This window comes from Xiphophorus hellerii, chromosome 17 (assembly GCF_003331165.1).
Source record: "Xiphophorus hellerii strain 12219 chromosome 17, Xiphophorus_hellerii-4.1, whole genome shotgun sequence".
Lineage (NCBI taxonomy): Eukaryota > Metazoa > Chordata > Actinopteri > Cyprinodontiformes > Poeciliidae > Xiphophorus > Xiphophorus hellerii.
Window position 1 is genome coordinate 19,319,864 of NC_045688.1, and position 22,014 is coordinate 19,341,877.

The following is a 22,014-nucleotide window of genomic DNA, read 5'->3' on the forward strand; positions in this document are numbered from 1 at the left end:
CCTTTTTAGCTCCTCAGAGAGCTTATAATTGCGTGAAAGTTGGCGTTCAATTTCAGCTGTTGACGCATCCAGCTCTTTCCTGTATTTGACTTCATTTAAAAAGAGGTCGCGTTTAACTTCATCCAGCTCCTTCTGTAGCATGTTCTTCTCGGCGTGGAGGAATTTGGCCCTCTTTCCGTTACGTATCTCGACCTCTGCATGACGATATCGTTCATCCCTATGCTCCTGCTCCATTGTTTCTATTTCTTTTCTAAGGGCTAAAATTTCAACTTCAAACTTCTGGACCATTTCTAGACTTGCGTCTTTGGCTTGGTCCAGCTCTTTCTGGATGCATCTCTGTGCCTCTAGGGAATCGTCTTGCACTGCAGCCATTTTTTGAATAAGAGTTGCATTCTCAGCTTGCAACTCTGAGTAAAGCATTTGGTTGATTTTCACTATCTCAGCATGAGATTCTCTGTCGTCTTGCAGCTCCCTCTCCAGTGAACATATCCGTTTCTTATGAGTTAAAACATCCATTTCAAATTTCTTTGTCATTTCCCAGTTTGCCTCTTTGGCTTGGTCCAGCTCTTCCTGGATGCATCTCTGTGTCTCTAGGGAATCGTCGTGCACTGCAGCGATTTTTTGACAAAGAGTTGCATTCTCAGCTTGCAGCTCTGAGTAAAGCATTTGGTTGATTTTCACTATCTCTGCATGAGATTCTCTGTCGTCTTGCAGCTCCCTCTCCAGTGAACATATCCGTTTCTTATGAGTTAAAACATCCATTTCAAATTTCTTTGTCATTTCCCGTTTTTCCTCTTTGACTTGGTCCAGCTTGCTCTGGAGACATGTCTTCAGTTCTGTACTCTGTCCTGTGTTTCCATCTTTTATCATCTTAAAAAACCTCTTGCTCGTATTTGTTCGAGAGTTAGCTGTTCTTTCTACGTCCAGCTCTTCCTGTAAAGTTGCCACCTGTTCTGACAGATTAATAATGTCAGTTTCTAGCTTAGCAAGGACTTCCTGATATAAGGCCGTACTTTCCTGCATTTCTCGCTGTAAAAGTGCCTCTTTTTCTTGAGAAGATTGTAGCTGATATTGGAGGGCTTTATTTTCCATGAGGAGCTCAGAAAACACGATGTCCTCACTGGCATTGGATCCTTGTTTTGCTTCACTGCACACGCCAACGTCGTTTTCACTAAACTCGCATTTTTTTAGTTTGAGTTTCGCGTCATGCAGTTCGTTTTCCAAGTTGTTTGCTCTTTGGCGTTCCTTGTTGAATCTGGCTCTTTCTGAATTCAAGAGCGTCTTTAGCCTGTTAATTTCCTCCTCCAAGGAATCACCGCTTTGGGTATCTTTGCCTTGAATCCAGGCATCCTGACTATGCTTGTTTTTCCGTCCATCTTCCTGGCATTGAATCTCCTCTTCAAAGAATTCCTTCATCTGAGTCTCCATTTTTCTCAAAAACTGTCTCAAAAATTATCCAAACAGGGTTTTCTGTAGAAGCAGTCGTCACTGGACCTTGTGCTTTCTGACAAGCACAAGAACTAATCACTGAACTTCAAGTAAAGTTCTGTGGTGACATCACAACATGTCTTGTGACATCATAGGATTGTCCAGGCTATGGTAACCTTTGACAGTGTTCTAGAATTCTGCACCTTGTTTATTTTTAAAAAATGAACGTGTAATGAAGAGATCTTCATTATTCTATTCATCTATTTTTACTTAAATCACTGTATAGCACTTTTAAAAGCACTTTTTGCACTTTATTAACAAGCACTTTATTTAGCACTGCACTTTAATGAGCTCAACAGATGCGCTGCTCCACCAGGTGTTTGCTAATTACTGCTGACTAGTCTGAACGAGCTGAGTGGAAGAGGTGGAAGCTTGTAAACTGCAGCTCTGAGGAAGCTGCGCCTCAAAGGTGGCATTAGGTCCACTCAGGTGTTTTGAAATTAAAGGATTTATCAAACACGTATGTCAAGTCAACACTACAGGTGTGTTTTTAATGAGGGAATAACATTATTACGTGATGTAAAGCTAAAAAGAATTATTTTACACAATACTACCCGTTTAATTTTAAAAAATTGGTGCTTGGGTTTCAATTATTTTATGCAAATTATCTGATTAGTTAGCCTTGCTGATTCAACATTTTGTAGAACCACCTTTCACTGAAATAATAACTACACATGAGCAGTTAATTTGCTCTAATAGTTTTTCCCTCTGGAGAAAAACTAGAGTTTTTTTCCTCTTGATATTTTCTCTCATTCCTTTTTGCATAGCATTTCAAAAAAAAAAAAAAGCAGCAATTCTTAAGGTTTTCCACAGATTCTTGACTGGATTTTGGTTTGGACTTTGACTAGGCCTTTCTAACACATGCTTTAATCAGGCTGTAGCTCTGGGTGTGTGATTAGATGAACCTCCATTCCAGTCTTACAACATCTAACTGTCTTTTTCCAGATTCCATATTGCCAACAGAACTGACCAGCTTTTCAAAGCATCCCCATAACATAATGCTGCCACCACCAATTGTTATCCTGGGAACTTCAGGGCGATTTGTGTTAGTTTTCAACCATACATTTTTTTATTTATTTTTTGGTAAATTTTGGTATCATGTCAACAAAGCCCCTCATTCTCCATGTTTGCTTTGTGGTTTGTTGCAAAATGCAAACTGAACTTTTCACAACTTTCCTTTAATAACAGCTTCTTCTTGCTAGCCACCCTTTACAAAGGCCAGATTTGTAGAGAGGGTGAACAGATTCTCTGATCTGAACTGTGGATCTCTGCAGCTCCTCCAGAGGCACCATGGAGATTTTTTTCCACCTCTGATTAATGCTTTTCTCAGCCAACCTGTCAGCCGGGTGAATGGCTGCAGCTGTGCCATCATTTTTTATGTTCATCTGATCAGAAAAGCTCTGTCAGGGATTAATTTAACACTTCTCTACAGCACCATGCTGGGTTCCCTGGACTTTGTTTTTCTGTTTCTTCTGTATCAAACCTCTGAGGTCTTCACTGAACTGCTGGGTTTGTGCAGAGATTTTTTTCATGTAGAAATATGCTGCTGAAGCTCTAGAGACTCTCCTAATCCCCCCACCCATCACCCACTTACATCAACTTGCCCACTCAGCTCTGTGAGTTTCCGTTGGCAACTTATATGGGTGTAGCAGTGCTGGATCATTACTCCATATACTGTAAGTCCTTAAGCAGCTAGCACAGATGTAATTTCATGCTGCATTGACAGCTAGCTGAGTGTTGATTGGTTCTCTGACATTCATATGGCAACCTAACAATGGCTGGCAGCAAGTCCTCTGGTGGACTCTCAGTGATTAAGTTCCTATGCGTGTGTGTGTGTGGGTGTGTGTGGGGGTGTGCGTATGTGTGTTTCTTCTCTTGTCGAAGAGTTTGGGAAAGTGTTGGACTGACCTGAATCGTAGGTGGAGAAAAAGCTGCTAACCTGAGAGGCAGACAGACGGCTCATGATGAGGCAGCTATAATCTCCGCTGTAAACATTTGTAGATTTGTGGTTGTTAGTGTGCGACACAGTAAGCCACCGCTTCTGCTGATTTCAGCTTCATTTCACTCCTCTGTGTTGTTCTTCCTCCACAGCACACCCTGTCTAAACACAGCCTGATCTAAAAACCCTGACATAGCCTAGTTTGACTGCCTGTTAATTTCCTTTGCAATGGAACCATGAACATACACACACACACACACCCCCCACACACACTCACTCGGTGCTGGGTCACGGGTTATTTAATTGCCCTCATTTTGAATGTACGCAGCAGTCTGGCAGTTCCACTGGGTAATATTCCTCATAGTGACCTGAGAGCGAACCAGAGGAGGAGTTTCTGCGGTTCAGCAATTCAGTCCTTTTTGGCCATGCTTCCAATTATTGAGCAATTAAAGACGAACCAGGAGGAATGCATAGAACCTGTTATTGCTGGCAAAGTTTTTGCTGGGGTTTGCACTTCTTCTTTCACAGCGGGGGATGAAAGACCAAAATTGAAACAATTAAAAATAAAGGCATAAATAAATAAATTTTCTTCTTTCTTTTCCTTCTACATGCATTGTTACTTCAGGGAATCGTCCAGAGGTTGGTGGTAAGCTTCATGGCTTAGCTTCCTTCACAATCGATCTAGCACCTTACATACGTCACAACTAAACTTTAGCGATTGGGTAAAATTAAATCCAATTATTTCGAACTTTAACAGAGCCCACTCCTCCAGGAAGTAATCGTTTCTCAACAGCGGAGGGTCCAGATCCTCTGAACAAAGCAAAGCGTAGTGCCGGCTTTACCAGGCTAGTTCAGTACTATATTACACACTCACATACACACGCACACACACGAGACTCTTGTCTAAGAATCAGTCTGCTGATTTTCCTGAACTAGCAACCTGAAAACTGAAGGAGGCTTAAATGATCTTTAAATTGTATAAACAGGCAATCCACATATTTTACATCTCCTTCTGGAGCGGCGTCTTGCAGAGTGAAGGCTGTGCTGGTGAAGAAAAATATATTCTTCCATGTTTGAGAACAATATCTTTTTCCATGTATTTCTAAAGCTTTCTGTAAAGTGCTACCTGGCCTATGGACTCCTCAGTTTATCACTTTAGACAGGAATCTTGCAGTGGGCATCTGGCTGGTTTATGGAGCTGCTCTGTTCTGTCTCCAATATTTCTCAATTTTGTAAAAAATGTTGAAGTGGGTTTTGACTTGTCCGGAAAACAGTTAAAGCACAAAAGGGGAGATGAAAACACATTTCCTGAAGCAAAGTTTCCCAGCCCAAACCTCCAGCCTGGAGAAGAGGACTGTCAGCATGGAGTGGCTGGTGAGGAGCAGTCTAGGCTGGGATGGGAGTGAAGGAACGTCCCTGTCCACCGGTGGGTCTGTGGCCCTTACCAGAGGCAGGAAACTCTGAAAAAATGTCTAAACCCAAACCTCCGGCTCAGAGGGGACTCTCTTCATGTTTTTATGCTGTCCATGCTAATTAGCAACCTCTACTTCCTGTTTAGAAGCAGCCTAATGAATAAAATGGCAAACTGCAGCTTTACATTTTGAAAAACATTTCTCCTGGCTGAATGCTCTCTGGTCCGTTCATATGTCTCTGAGCATTCTGCACCTCGGTGTTGTTTTAGCGCTACAGTTAGACTCCAGACTGAGGTGCAAAGTTTTGATGCAACGCTGAAAAGGCTCCTTTGTCTGGCCGCCCCAGACTTGTCCAGCATCGTGTTTCTAATGGCCTCTACTGGAAGTCTGCACGTGTGCCTGACGTAACAGTGAAATTAAATGTCTCGCCAAACCAGATGTTAGACAGAGGATGTGCTGTGAGGACTTCTGACCAAAGGGTCTGGGAAGAAGGTAAACAGGTCTTTAAGTTGTTGGCTGGGTGGAAATGTTAAACCGGAAAGAACATTTGGTCAGATGTGTGTTTCTATTGCTGAGTTTTGTCAAATTATTTGTTAAGAAATCACTGAAAACATGAAGCAACCACCTGTTTTCAAAAGTTAGAAACAGGTCATTGTCATGCGTTAGACCCAAAGATGGTCAGCCCAGATAGATCAATGGTCTGAAAATCAGATGATTACAGCACTGAGGTTGTTGCTTTAACAAAGAAAGTAAAATGTCTCTGGTAGAAACTCTGATCAGCAAACAGAAGTAGAAGTTGTGAACAATGAAGTTGATTTTCTGCACAGTTCTAGAATAGTCTGCCTGCTGTTTTAGCAATGGCAATAAAGGAAGTGAAGGACGCCATTCAGTCCGTGTTGGTCACACTTCCAAATGTTGAATTAACATCAACAGGCGCCGCATTGTGCTCAGCTCTTCTCTCTTTGTACAGGATGGTTGTTTACAGTTAGGAAAGTTCTGGTTAACTTCTTAGCATTGAACTAGTGCATTACATACGTCACAGACAAACGTTAGAGATTGAGTAAAATTTAAAACTTCATCAGAGTTCACACCTCCAGGAAGTAATCGTTTCTCAACAGCCGAGGGTCCAGACCCTCTGGATGAAGCAAAGCGTAGAACAAGAGGCTGGTTTTTACCAGGCCACATCCAGGTAAACCTAGGGGGCGCTGCAGGGGGCCTAATGCCAGCAAGGTCCATTATCTCACACCTCCAGAGCATACTGATGGGTAGTATTGCATAGGCACAACTTTTGTCTATGCAGTTTATGTATTCTTTTCTTAAGTTGCGTTGGAAAAAGGAAGGACAAACATCATAAAGCAAGAACAGTCCTTAGTCAAACTATGATCCAAACTCTGCATCTCCCAAGAGAGACAATGATGGAAAATTAGCACATCCTTCTAACAAATATTCAATGGTGAGTTCTCAGTTTCCACAGCAGAAAACAAAAAAACGAAAGTTGCAGTCATTATCTTAATGGCAAAAAATATTGTTTTCATAGCTTAAGCTCATGAAAATTGTTGCTACAGATGTGTTTCATGATGTCGGCCCAACTTAAGGTTTCAATATAAGTCTCCAAAATCCACAGCTCTTGTGGCAGATTCCTGGTGTCACCAACCAGAACAGTTAGTCTGGATCAGATTGCTAAAGAAATGGGGAAAAAATGTTGGTTCCTATGGTGACTGTCAGAATATAAGGCGCATGGCAACTTGGTCTGTAATTTTGCAACACTTAGCTAAGCATTTCTTCAAATTATGCAACAAATCCTCAAGAGAGGTAGAATGGTGGTGATAGAATTATTATGCAATATTATTTTGATTATGTAAGCTGCTACAAACAATATGAGCTGTGAGGCTGAACTGGAGAAAGTCCTCTGGAAGGGAAGCACAGTCTGGACAGGTCTAATTTTCCAAAAACTGTATGCCTGCTGTGTGTGTGTGCGCGGGCGGGGGGTATGAGTGTGTGTAGTATCATAAATTAAAAAGTAAGCCATTGATCAAAAGAGCTGAATATGGATGGATCTGTTTGCAATTTGTCATTGTTTCCGTCCAGACAAAAAAAGAGTGAAAACCGGGGGGAGTCTTCCAAAAGCAAAGGCAGGCTGGGAAATTCAGGAGACAACCAGCTGTTTTCCATCTATAACATATGGACAGAGTGGAAAGTGGAGGGATTGAGCTGTGGAAATACTAGATCAGACAACCAGGGGTGTGAGGCCAGGAAGGAAAAACAAGTCCCAGTGGGAAGAAAGAAGTGAAATGTCAACAACAGACGGTGAGAAGTTCATAAGTTTTGCTTTTTACCTTGATGTCAGAAGCTGGGAGAAAATAATTTGATTGTCTTAACACCTAAAAAAAAAAAAAAACATACAGTATATAGCAAATCTGTTAAGCTCTCATGCAGGACATGGTGTGTTCTATTTAAAAGAAGATATTACTAAATAACACTTTGCTGGAATAATTAGTTGTTTAAAGCTGCAGTACGTAACATTTTGAAAAAATATTATTTTACAAATTTGTTGAAACTGTCCCTATATTGTGACATTATGGTAGGAGAGATAAAAGAAAAATCGCTCTCCCAGTGCTAACTGGAAACAACCAATCAGAGCCAAGAGCCGGGCTTTAGCGCTGTCAATCATTCTCATTTCATCACCTCTCACATCCCAGGGATAGTTAGCATGGCCTCCAGTGATGGCTAATAAATGGTTTTTCTGTTTTTTTGTTTCTGTGACCACAGACACTGGAACTACTTCGATTGAGGTGAAGACTGACTTCCAGCTGGAGAGAGAAACCTTTTTCCAGTCTTAGAGCCTCTCATCCCAACAGCTTTACACTTGTCTGCAACACACTGAAGATTGTGACTTAAAGATGCCAACCTAACAGCATCATCTGCAAGAAGCAACGATGAGACCTTGAAGTTCCCAAACCAGTGAACTCTTCTCTCCGTGACTACATGTCCAGAACCTGTCCATGAAGATCTGGACAGACCTGATCTGACCGGACCGAACCGGACCAGACCAGACCAGACTGGACCAGGGACAGCCACAGTGGAGTGCAACATTCACTGGAAATGACCTTGACCTTTTGTCAAGAATGCAAACTCAGAAAGACCAGATAACCTTGGAAGAATCCCTGGGACCCCAAGGAGCCGTCTCTTTCAGGGCCGTGCAGAGACCTATGGAGGGGCAGGGGCTCAAATTTTAAAAAGGGGCATGTTGAACAAAAACACAGTACAACAACAAAACAACCCATATTAATTAAGAATTTAATTGAATCCTACTATATCATTGCCATCATGCGGGGAAATGCAAAGCAAATATAGTCTATATTTTCCCCAACAGGTATAAAATTGCTGTTTCTGCTGCTGACAGTCCTGGAGGACTGAGCTGATCTGAGACTGTAGCTGTTAAACAGACCAGAGGAGAGAAGGTCTTTGGTTACAAAGTTATGAAATAAGCTAATTTGCTGCCATTTTACTAATTAAGCCCTAATAATATCTATTTAACCTCTAGAACAACCTGACTGCAGACTGATTTATAGATCAAAAAAGCTCAAAGGGGTTAAATCTATATAATAGTTTGATGTTAGCACCTCTGAGACCTAGAATTATAAGACTGGGATATCAAGGCAAAGAAAACTCAGTAGCTGCTGGTAGGGGCCATTCAGGGGCCTCCAGACATTCAGGGGCCCCTAGAAATGGTTTAATTGTAACACAGACCGTAGATCTAAACCTGTAGCATCATTTAGAGAGAATAACAATGTTATTACATTTTATTGAATGCATTCAGCTGAGAAAAATAAATAGTACATTTAGGATTTAATTAGGAAGTTTACTTTGTAAAAGTTTAAAGAATCATCTTAATAGTTTGATTGTTGTGTTACCATGTTACCAATATGGTGTAATATTTGTGTTTGAATTAGATTTGTTCACAAATACATCACAGCAAATAACCAATAATCAGTGATTGATTTTAAACTGGGCCAATAAACCTGGTCTCACAGATTCACCTTATCGATATTTAAACGTTAGTGATGCTGAGGTTCTTAGTAGGACGGGTTCTGGAGGGAGGGGGGTTCTGTCTAAGGCCCCATATTACCTTGGGCCGGCCCTGCATGAACAGCCGCTGTGATGCGCATCTCTGGAATCTACCTGGAATCTACCTGGAATCTAACTGGAATCTACCTTTAATCCCGTGGTGGCCCCTATCAGTCCACCGATGCTTTGGAGACATTTTGATTCATTTCATTGTGTCATGTTGGCTTTTTGCTGCGGTTCTAATTATTGCTACAATATTTTCTCTGATGTTTATTTTGTGAACTCTAAATGCTCTGGGTCGAATCTTCCTTTAAGACTTGAGGTTTTGCAATAACTTTTATTTACAGCCGCGAACCTCCAGCCCAGATCCCGTCAGCAGCAGCTTTAACCCACCTGGTAGAAACATTAAGGAGAAGCAGGGCAAATAGTCAGCAGGTGGTACCAGGTGGTACCAGGTAATATCGGGGCTTTGAGCTGGGTTGGGACTCGCGGTGACAATCGGTACCATGTCTTATATCAGGATGTCTGATATAAAGACAGATATTCTTTCTATCTGTTGGTGGACCGACTCAGACTGCATGTAGTGAACCGGGCTTTTAGCAGAATGATAAAGTTAAAGTCAGAAGTTTTCTCAGGATCCGAAACATTTCTGTGTTTAGTGGCGAGGCGGGTTTTGTCCCGCTATTGCAAGGACGATTATGAAAATATAAATAGAAAAAGTTTTTCTAACGTTAACATCAGAGCTACGTTTTTATTCACAAACCAGTGTATGAAAAAATATTCTTGCCCATAATTTGATAGAGGACACAGATCCGCCCCCTCCTCCTTGCCATGGACCCGGAGTCTGAACAACATGGAGGCTCTGAGAGTCATTATTAGACTGAGGGCAGCCAGACAAGTTTATTTTTACTAAATTATTATATTTAGCTAAATATTATTGCTGAGGGGCACAAACAGGCCTTCTGACATACAGATTAAAAAAAATGTTTTGAAAAAAAAAATCTCAAAAAGGGCACTAGGGGCATCAAGGATAAAAAGGGCAGGGGCTCAAGCCCCTTTTGCCCCCCCCCCCCCCCCCCCTCTGCACGTGCCTGGTCACCCTCTCTTCTGGAGAACAGGAACAATACGCAGACAAGAAAAAAGGGAAAAAATGAAAACAATGCAACTGTACATAATTAATCATCACTTTCACTCACTTCCAAATACTTATTTTAGCTAGAAGGAAAGAAAAGACTGGTATTAGACAAACATGCACACACCCGCACGCGCACACACCCCACTGGTGAGAGAGTCAAGCTAAGTTCTTTGGCTTTTGGTCTGCAGAGACCAGAATAGTGGTGATGACCCCATGCATGACCTGAGGAGAAAATAAAAAGTTAAAATGTCTCACCTGGGTGGTCTCTTAGTCTACATGACACACACACACCCACACACACTGCAAGGTTCTGGAGACATAACACAGTCCCACCCCAACAAGCAGACAGCTGCTTTCTCAGTGTTAGAACAAAAAGATGGATGTGATCAGAGTCTGCAAACAGATGAGAACCTTCATCCAGTCACCTTCTTTAAAATCCGCTGTGAAACCGTGACGTTTTGTTCTGGTGGTTTGGTTTTGGTTTGCTTTTTATAAACATGACAAATGTGGGTTTGTCATGTTTGTAAAATATGGCAAAATAATAAAAAATTCTCATGTTTTATTAATTTAAAGTATTAAAAAAATGGACTCTGTAAATCCCATTGGAACGTTGTACATTATCCATCTGTTATGTCGTACACATTGTTCTCCCATTTACAGAATTTACCCAGTGAGTTTTGTGAAAAGAAGAACTGACTGGGAACAGAACGGATCAGAAAGAGCTTTTACTCTTTTGAAACAATAATCATCTTTAATTTGCCCTGCCACTGACCTGATTTATCAGATCCCCTACTGCAGTGGCTAACGGCTCAGGACAGTGCACCTGCCTGCCATCCCTAAAACACACACTTCATTCAGGTGACACACTCAGTCTGCTGGCAGACTACCTCTGTTCACATTTGCGCTCTGCAGACCGGTTTTCATGTAACTTATCTACATCACAGACTCCGAAGAATTTTTATTGTCTAGTCTTTTTTTTTTTTTTTTATAGTGAGGGCTTTTCATCAGAGCCGATGCCGGCTAATAAACTCGTAGTTTTCTTTAATGGAGTCGGCTGGCTCCAGTTAACGTCCTGCCCTCTGCCTCGCTCAGTCTGCAACTCACCATTTTGGACTCTTTGTGTTTTATCAGCACTGACAGCATCACCAGCTCTGCAATGTCTTTACCTCTGAATGAAGCATAAATAAAAATAAAAGAACTTCTCAGAAACTTCTCAGAACGTTTTACCTCCTGTTTCAGATCTACTTGTAATGAAACATTTCCATCCTAATTATAAGGTCAGAATCTGTAAGCTGCTATTTCCAGCTGAGTGTGTGTGTATGTTACACCAACACACCAGATCAAACCGCACTTTCCTCCAAAGTCCAAGGAAAAAGTTCTCAGCTGGTGATTTTCTAGTCCTACTGGCCACTCAAAGGACTTCACACTAGAGCCACATTCACACACTGATGCACAGATCAGTAGATGACTCATGGTTAGGTGCCTTGCCCAGGGGAACATCAGCATGTTCCACCTACAACCTTCCAACTGCAAGGCGACTCCATCCACTGAGCCACAGTCGCTGTGCCGAGTCTTTAAAATAGGAATGTTTTTATGATCCTGCCTGAGCTTTTCTTTCCTAATGTAGATATTCTGAAATTGTTAAAAAATAACAATTTCTACTTACTTTTAAATATAGGTAATGATTAATGTGTAAACTAGAATTAGCTGTAGGAAACCATGTGAAATAGCTCCAGATAGCATTCTCTGCTTCGTCAATCTTTCTTTCAACATTATGACAGGAAAACTGTAGAATCCATTTTTCCCATACACCCTGCTTTTCCTCAGGTCAGCGCCTGATTGGTTGATCAGGCCCTTGTGATGACTCCTTCCTCTGGTAACTGCTGGCTCATGTAGCAACCAGAAAGAAGCCTTGGCCAGAAGAGTAATAATATTCATCAGTCTGTGACTTTGCAGTCTTTTTTTTAAAATTGAAAATAATTCTAGAGATTTAACAACTTGAATAAGAATCACCATCAGCAGCCTTCCAGTCTTACTGACCTTTCAGGTGTAGCAGTAGCTGTGTGAAAACTTCCCCATCAGTCAAAGTGGAAGACGAGTCATGAGAGCTATACATGTATGGTAATCCAACAGTCCAGTTTCTGGACATCATGGAGGTTCTGGTGTGAGAAGTTGACAAACCCAAAGTTGGTTGTAACACTTTGGATTTCTCCAAGTCCTTAAAAAGCCATTTGCAATCAATGCAAATATTTTTTTTCTTGTTTTAAGGCAGATATGTGCAAATATCAACATCCCATGTAAGAGAACGTAGCCACCATCTTTTTGAAAAGTTGTATGTTTTTCTTTGTCTTAAAACTTTTGGTTGCTCTTTAAAAATTACAACAAACTTCATGTAGTAGATATTTATCAGGAATTATAAGATGTATTTTTTCAAAAAGTCAGGCAAGAATTGTAGCTCTAAGCCATTTTTGAATAAGCAGGACTGAGGGCAAAATGACTCTTTGGACAGTAGAGGCTGCAGTCCGTTAACCCAGCCGAACACTTATCTGAGATGGAGCCAACAAGCACATGGTTAAAATCTATTTGAGGGTGTAGCTTTTTGAAAAATGTTTATCCTTCCATCTGGGATGGCAAATCTTTGACAGCGGCTCGGTTTCCTATTCCATGTGTCGAGTCTCAGAGCTGCAGACACTCGGCTCCCTGCCTCTGTTGGAAAACTGCGGTCCGCTCACATCATTAGCTCATATTTTGGCTCAACTGGCCCCAACATCACAGACCACTGCGACAATTGCATTAGCAGACCACCAGCTCTGCCACAATGCAAAGAATCCAGACATTACCCAATGTCCAGAGAGAGTTGGAAGGGAAGTGTGGCCGCTCGACAGGTCTGTGGTTTACATTCACAGGAGAGACTGCTAACAGTCACGTTAATATTTACTCAACAGGGGAGTAAGATGAGAGTAAATACATGTAACTCTGCACATGTGTGACTGGATTGAATTGACTTTCTTTATAAGGTGCCTTGAGATATTTGTAGTGAATATATAAATAAGCTGGATTTATTAATGAGAAAAGTGTAAATATTTATTCAATATCAAAATATTAAAAAAACTCTTTTTAATAATCAAGCCTTACATTCCAATCCCTTTGTTACATTTTAAGATAGGCTAGTCTCAGTTTCTGTCAGAAACAAACTTCAATCAAAGTCACTTTACTTCTTTAACAACAAATTAGAACGAAACAAAATTAACAACAAATGTTTCTAAAAGCATTTTACAAACAAATGAGTTTCAGTTCAGGCACTCCGACTGATCCTAGTTATCAAACAGTGCATTAAGCTGAGTTCATTATTCAGATTAGTTCAAAAAGTTTCATCTAACAACTTCTTGGTTGAATAAAAATAATATTGAATCTAGAGTAAATCTCCCTGAGGTGTGATTACTTTTGGTACATGTTAACATAACGTCAACAAGGATGGCAGGACCACTGCCTCACCTTCTCTTCTTCCCATAATGCATCTTGGTGTCATGTGCACAGCTCCTTCATAGAATGTAAAAAAAAAAATCTTTTTTTTTAAGTAGCAGTATTTATGCCATTTTACAGCACAATCAAGTAGCTAAAAAAAATTAAGTTAATCAGTTGTTTTAAAAACTTTGTATATCTCAGACATGACATAAACGACACCTTGAAATTGGGTTTCTATCTCTTTAAGAAGCACTTTTCAAATGAAGATATTCTAACAGAGAAAAGAAGCAGCTTAAACTGTGAAGTCTGTGAGGATTTACACCTAAGTCAGGATATAAATGTGTGAGAGCTAATGTAAGTAGTTACATACTGGTGCCTGTGTTAAGTTGCTTCCTCTAACCTCCTGATGAAATAAATACATTGTGAGAAAGAACGACTGATCCGGTCTGAAGGGTGACTTCCGAAGCCATTTTGATGGTTTCTGTGCAACATTCTGAGCTTCCTTCTAATGCATGCAATATGTGTGTAAAAAGAAGAGCAGAGGCGCTCTACAGTTTCTATGATCTTGAAGCATGTCTTGACCCTGTCACGGCTGATTTATCATCATAAAGTTCCGAAAGTTTGTGCAACTTTGAAACCTTCGCAAAGTAAAGAAATGTGAGGAATGATGAAGCGGTGCAGCGTTTGGCACAGAGCACTGCTGGGATTTCTGTGATGCCGAATGTGTGTAATCTGAATTCAGGCTGCTTTAAAGTCTGAGGAATAAAACAGTCACCAAACTTTAACTTAGAAACAAACAGAATCAATATTAAAATTTCCTTTCTCACTTATGCATTTTGAAGACAAGGGGATGAAGCTTCAGATTGATCTTCTAAAGTTATAACTTTAAATCACACACAACTATAAATCTGTGGGGTGTTGTATTGTAATGAGAATAGTGGTGCAAAAGATAGACTGCAATGCGCTGCAGAAATCCTCCTTATTCCAAACTGATTTGTTTTTTGTTTTCACAGTATTCCTGCAAGGTTTACGGAAGACCAGGAAGGGAAGAAGAAAAACATTTCTCTTGAAGACCCACTTTCTAAGTTTGAAAGCCAAATTTTCAGTTTCTTTTTACTTTAAGTCATGTAGTAAGTAAAAAGAAATGTCAAGATGAGCCAGGCATAAAGTGAAAACAGGAAAAGAATAAGACAAGTATGCCAAACGACATGCAATTTTACACAATTTCTTCAAAAAGAAGCTTGTAGAAGATATAAGATCTTATGATTTCCTGCCCCTCTCTTACTCATCAACATACAATCATTTTAACCTCCAGATCAGCCTTAAGGTACTCCTGCATTAAATGACGCTCAAACCTCACATTCTCATTATTGAAAGTACAATTCCCCACACATTATTAAAATCAATAGTAGAATTTTTAGTCTTTGAGATACCCATCCTATACAACATATTTTCCAATAAGCTCCTTTTCATACAGTTTTAGAAGCTGGTTTACATACTATAATCTACTATAATCCATTCTATGGATCCGCCCCACACATTGATACACAAAAATTATTATTGGTTGTTGTAATACATTGTTGTTTTTTTTTTCATTTCCTTCTCTTAAATTTTGACCACCATCTCTCTCACAAAATGTTTTTTGAATATCGTGTGGAAGTTGACAGTTCCTCACTTTGTGCATGTATTGTGAAGTTTTGAATTTTGCAAGGTCCCTTAGCAACTTGCAGCCTCATGTTTGTTGCTAAGGGATCGTTATTCTAATTCAACGGACAAGACAGTTCATTATGTGGGATGTCAAACTCACAAGTCTACAGTCGTTCAGCTCCAACTCCACCAGTATGCAACAGGATCAGGACATTTAATCCCTGAAGGCTCATCCTGCTAGCTGTCCTGCCCAGTCCTTCAGAAGCCTTGGACACACTCCATCACTATAGCTGTTAGCAGGGAGGTGGCAACAGAAGCGGTGCTGTGCGAATGTACTGTGAAAGAAGAGCTGAGGTGGCGATGCAGCAGGGCAGGAGAGGCGGCGACCTCAGATCACTGCAACTGTGAGCCAAGACCACTGGTCTGACCTCATCTGTCCTAACTTTGATGTTCTTGAAGTATAAAATATTTCTAAGTAGCCACAACTTGACAAACTCCACCTCATAAATGATTTTTACTGGTAGTAATTATAACTATTGTTTTCTTTGTTTCTTTGCTTAAAATGTTTATACTGTCAGAGTCTCTCCATGATTAAGTGGCATAATAGAAATTAATGTTTAATTGGGCGCACAACAAACCCCATGGATTTTACTTTTAATGCATGTGTTTCATCTCAGACCATTACACATAGACGTTTGCTTTAATCCAATACAATCTAGGGGTTTTGCTAAGCGTTGTTAAGTTTACATGTGATACAGAACCCACTTTAATAGACGTGTCTGCTTCTATAGCGGCCTTTACAACATGAACACAATGTTCATGTTGTGTTCAGGCGTTCCCAGCCTTACCACACAGTAAAAGCTTCTACTGCCGCTGATGCTGAAAGTGTGCCAAGATCGCGGTGAAGAAGATCTAATTAATAGCTATCAGGTACAAAAATGTAGTTCAAAGCAACAGCCGTACCTTCAGAACACCATGTGCTGTTCTTTGCACATCAATGAGCTGCAATTATCCTGGACTGACTGACAGTACACACATTTAAACTGATAGCAGGTCAGAATTACAGTTTCTACTTCTAATTAGACTAAATCTTTCCAGTTTTTATTTCTCCTGTTTGCTACAATAATGACAAATAGTTTTTTGGGGGAATGCTTTATTGCTGTCTTCAACATTAGAAATTGACATACTTTAAGCCTTTTAAAGATAATCTCTTAGCTTTCTAAGCTTCTGGTCATTCCCCGACACACTCTGTGACACCACAAAACCAAAAGAAAAGATTTCAGCCAAGATATCAGGAAGAGCCTCACCAGATTGGTTTAGTTACATTCCAGATGCCAGAAGGTGAACAAGTCAGCTTCAGGCATCTGGAATGTAACTAAATCCATGTTGGCTATAGCACTGCTGGGCCCAGCTCAGGGTCAAGATGACCAAAGAGTGGAGAGGTCCAGTGGGAAGTTTCTCCAGTCAGTATATGTCATGTCACCTGCTGGTTCTGTTCCACTGGGTTCTCTGAAGTCCACAGTCAATGCAGCTGTGTAGCGGGACAGTTTAGAGTACTTCATGGTTCCTGACAAGCTCCTGACAGAGATGCTGATTTCATTTTCCTGTAGCTTTCCTTATTTTCATTTTAGCCTTCTCTGTATCATCCTTGCTCTTTCCATTCACCTTTTAAAAACCGCTGCTGACCGAGTGCAGTGACACATTACATCTTTCAGTGTCTTCAAAAACAAAACCAACAACAACAAAACAGAGCTACCAGTTTGGGGGCAGCATCTATGACAAGTCGTTTTAACATAAAATCAGCTTCACCACGCTTACATCAATCACAGATAGTCAGACGAAACCAATTTCAGGTTAGAATGGTCTGCCATACAACAGTAGAAGCTAATGGGATCAACCCACCAGTGCTGTGACTGCACACCAGCCAGGAAAAAAAGGCCCAATCATCAGAACGGCCCAAAGGGAAATGTCCCAGTTCTACCGATTAGTCAATCCGAGTCTGGTTGACTTCACTGCAAACTTTTGTACTGAGCATGCATGTAGCCAGAGTAGAAAGAAAACTCCCCTTTACCAGGAAGAAATCCCAAGCAGAACCAGAACATGGTTCTGTGTGAGTGGCCATCTGCCATGACCAACTGGAGCTCTCAGAAGACAGAGCAGAGACACTGAACGTAAACGACCATCAACATCTCTATAAGCTGTTGTCAAAAGAAAGATGAGAAACAGCAGAGCCAACAAGAGAGAGGGAGGATTTGAATTCTCTGTTATACATTTGATGCATTTGACAGAAAATGAAGTGACAACCTGGGAGCTTTTAGTAATCCCATTCTCCCTTCTGCTGCTTCCTCTGGGTTTGACACTACATTAACCCGGAGGATTTCCAGTCAACCCATAGCTGATCTTTTGAAGTCTGAATCAGAGTCATTAAAGTTGTCAGTTGCAATGGATCCTCAGACATAAGTGAAGCGTACAGTATCTGGGGTTAGAAACAGGCCAATTTTACTTCTGGCACATGTCCCTATGAATGAGTCAATGTGCACAAACCGTAGAATACTCCACTGCACTAAATCAGACCGAGTTTAGTCATTGGTTTTTCAGAGGTGGTACTGCTTAAATGCAGACATAAGCAGCTAAAGAACAAAGGAAAGAGGGGAAAATGTCTGTTCAGTTCATTTACACTGCGACACACACATTTGAGACAGGGGACGTCTGCTACAGGGGACTCCCTCCAGAAACTCCAACCAGATGTCTTGGTCCTCTGGCAGCTTTTGAAGTCTCCCTCTGTGTATATGTGTGTTGAATGTTCTAATCCAGACACACGTGAATGTGATTTTCTCAGACCAAAGCAGTCGGACTGTAAGTGTGGGACTAGACGATGGGCGGAGGCCGAGATTCAGACGCTGAGAATACTTTGGAAGTCTGTCATTTTACTGTGCAATCAATAAATCATCACTGTAAAAGGGGTAATCTTCAAACTTGATGTTCACCAGGAACTTTGCTGGGATATCTGTGTGCTATAATTTAGGAGATCCAAGTTTTCTTGACCTGTGCTGCATGCTTTTCTCATTCCCTTGCAAGTACAGCTGTCACGTCAACTTCTTTTGATTTCTTTTGGCCATATAACCATATAACATCATGGAATATCTCAGTTTTAATATTGTAAATATTTATCTTTAACCTTCATGTGAATGTGGATGACTCAAATTTGAGGATGGAAAATAGCATATTTTTGTCTGCAACTACAGTATATAGCTTTTTTAAATTAAGCTCAAAATGTCTGGATGTTATTTTAGACATCTTTAACGGTCCCAGTATTCTAATAAACTGAGCATAAATGTAGCTGTTCCTTGAAGCCCTCAGAGGTTTGTTAGTGAACATTAATAAACAATCAGCATCATGAAGAAGGAACCCAGCAGGCAGGTCAGCGAGGATGATGGGGAGAAGCTGAAAAGAGAGTTCCGGAATAAAACCATATACTGAATGATGTTGGGGATAAAACGTTGCTGCTGCCCTTCAGAATCCATCCATCCATCTGGTGCCTATCTCCAGCAGTTTTTTTTTACTTCATACTGAGTCAAAGTCCCATCTTTGGGTGAACTAATTCTCTACACTTGGTTCTAACAAACCAAATGTTCTCTTTTTGGAAAATAACTAAGAGAGAACAGAAGAGTGGTTCTCAGAGACCACCACTATAACGTGCCATTCTCTCCTTCCATTTACTGATGTTTTTAGACCCTTAACCACATTCAGTTAACTTAAACATTTACATTAGGTTTTTCATTATGAAACACACATACGCTGTATATAACATATGCATGTCTGGAAACCACAATCCATCTGTAGCTAATTTCAAAGGGAGTGAGAGGTGGGGGCTTTTTGCAGCCGTTGTATCTGATGGAGGAGCATGGCACTGGACCATCACATCATCCAGCACCATGTTTATCCCTCATTCTCAACCAGGAGCCTCCTACTTCCTCCATGCGCCCCTCTGTATAGCCATACACCCTAACACTCCCATTATAACCAGCATCTAATTCTCAGGAGGTAGATGAGCAATGAGAGGAAGGCAGCAAGGTCAAGTTAATCTCTACCAATTGCTTTAGTTTTATACAACAGTTTGTAAGTCCTCCAATAGCAAATGTATTCTGTTGATTTCTTTATTTCTGGCACCACCTAGTGGCAGTAGAGTACAACTGAGCTAACAGTTACTTCGTAAACGCATTCCCCTAAAATGTGTTGTTTCAGGTGAGTCAAGAAATTGGAGGGACATAAAGTGTTTCACCAAAGCGAAGCACATTAATGGAAGGTTGAGTAGAAAAAGCTTTAGGGGAACAGAGATAGCAGGACTGTAAAACAAAACTTTTGGTGAGATATTTTCAAGGTTTGGGATTGCAGTTGGAGTCTGAGTTTCACAAACCACCACATACGGCCAGATCCAGGATATGGGCAACAACGGTGACATGCCCAGTGGTTAGTTCTTACCTGGGCTCTTCATCAGAGATTCAAAGTCTTATTTTTAAATTAAAATTGTTTGTTTTTTTATTTATTTATTTTTTCATTTTAAAATCAAGTCTGGGTGAAGAATGCTCCACAGTTGCTGATAGTTTCAGAAGTCAAGTCATCTGCCAAACTGAAATCTACAAGCCATAGTCACTGCATTTATCTGAAACAAATACCTGTAATATATTTGTGTGTGTGAAATGAAGATAAATTACAAAACCAAAGATATTTTTCAATGATTTTCTGTGTGAAAATACATCCACTGATGTTTCTGAACATCAGCAGTGATGTTCCTAGAATCATTGGGTGTTTCTGGTATTTCAACATCATACACCCCCTTACAGGTGAGCTGTCCAGAGATGATCAGTCCCCAGCTCGTGTCCAGATGGCCAACTAGCTACATCAACTCCACAGTTCTCCTCTCTAAAGCCACAACTATTTTGAGCCAATGTCTGCTGGTACAGATGGCTGTCCTTCTATGTTCTCCCTCGATGCCAAAACTATTCAGGGCTCTGGCCAAAGAGCAAACTACAACCAACCTCAACCGGGAAGCACCTCGCTTTCCAACCTGTCCACTTATGGTCACTGACCAGCTCTACATATGTGGTGGTTTGCGAAGTGCTTCTCAGTTGAGGTTGGTTGCAGATGTCTTGCCCGTAATAAGGGAGTGAATGAAAATGCAGAAGCAAATTTGTGTTTTTTTTTAACCATTTATGATTTTCCTTCTACTTTATACTCATGTGCTTCTATGAATTTATCTGTTACATAAGCTGTTGGAAGTTTTAGTCTTTTAGACTGTGCTTCTGATGGGTCTACCTGCTTTTCATAGTGTTGTCAGAAGGCTCAGTGTGTTCCAGATTTAGTCCTCATCTGTCTTTTCGAGTTATTAGAAAGCAGGACATTCTTCCATACCTTCCCTTCACTTGATTTTTTTCCGTTCCCCACTATAGCCCGGAGGTGTTTTTAAACAGAGCATGTTTTCCACTGGTTATTTTCAGATCTGTATTAGAGTCAGACATTTTATTTATCCTTAAAGGCCCACAGATCTCCATTTACAGCCCGAACTTTATTGTGTTGGACTCCTTTCCTGAGAATGACTAATAGTCAAAACATTTTAGCTTGGCTAAAGGTAAACTTTCATAAATTAAAATTTGGATGAATCAAGCTTGTCTGACAATAGGTGAAGTGCAGCAGATGTATTCAGGCCAGATCTGTACAGCCCAGGCAGGTTTAGGCCCACAGCCACATGAGAGGGTGAATCTAGAAGTTTGGACAGCAATCACAGACTAAGAATGAAGGGCTTTGAAAGCTTGGCGCAGCGCCGTCATGCTGAATATTAAAACACAGGTGCAGCTAAAACAGGCTGATGTTCAGCTGGCGTGTGCAGAGGAATCATGCCCGCTGCAGCCTGAACGACTAAACATCAAGCACCAAAGAATCCTAACAGGCAGACTCAGTAAACTGTACGTAGAAAGAGGCAATGCTCATATAATCTGAAAAAAAATCTGGAAAAAATGTGTCACACAATTTAGCTGTTTTAAGTACTTCTATATATTACATACACACACACATATACAGTATATACACTGCTCAAAAAAAATAAAGGGAACACTCAAATAACACATCCTAGATCTGAATGAAAGAAATATTCTCATTGAATACTTTGTTCTGTACAAAGTTGAATGTGCTGACAAAATCACACAAAAATCATCAATGGAAATCAAATTTATTAACCAATGGAGGCCTGGATTTGGAGCCACACACAAAATTAAAGTGAAATAACACTACACACTGATCCAACTTTAATGTAATGTCCTTAAAACAAGTCAAAATGATGCTCAGTATTGTGTGTGGCCTCCACGTGCCTGTATGACCTCCCTACAACGCCTGGGCATGCTCCTGATGAGGTGGTGGATGGTCTCCTGAGGGATCTCCTCCCAGACCTGGACTAAAGCATCCGCCAACTCCTGGACAGTCTGTGGTGCAACGTGACGTTGGTGGATGGAGCGAGATATGATGTCCCAGATGTGCTCAATCGGATTCAGGTCTGGGGAACGGGCTGGCCAGTCCATAGCTTCAATGCCTTCATCTTGCAGGAACTGCTGACACACTCCAGCCACATGAGGTCTAGCATTGTCCTGCATTAGGAGGAACCCAGGGCCAACCACACCAGCATATGGTCTCACAAGGGGTCTGAGGATCTCATCTCGGTACCTAATGGCAGTCAGGCTACCTCTGGTGAGCACATGGAGGGCTGTGCGGCCCTCCAAAGAAATGCCACCTCACACCATTACTGACCCACTGCCAAACCGGTCATGCTGAAGGATGTTGCAGGCAGCAGACCGCTCTCCACGGCGTCT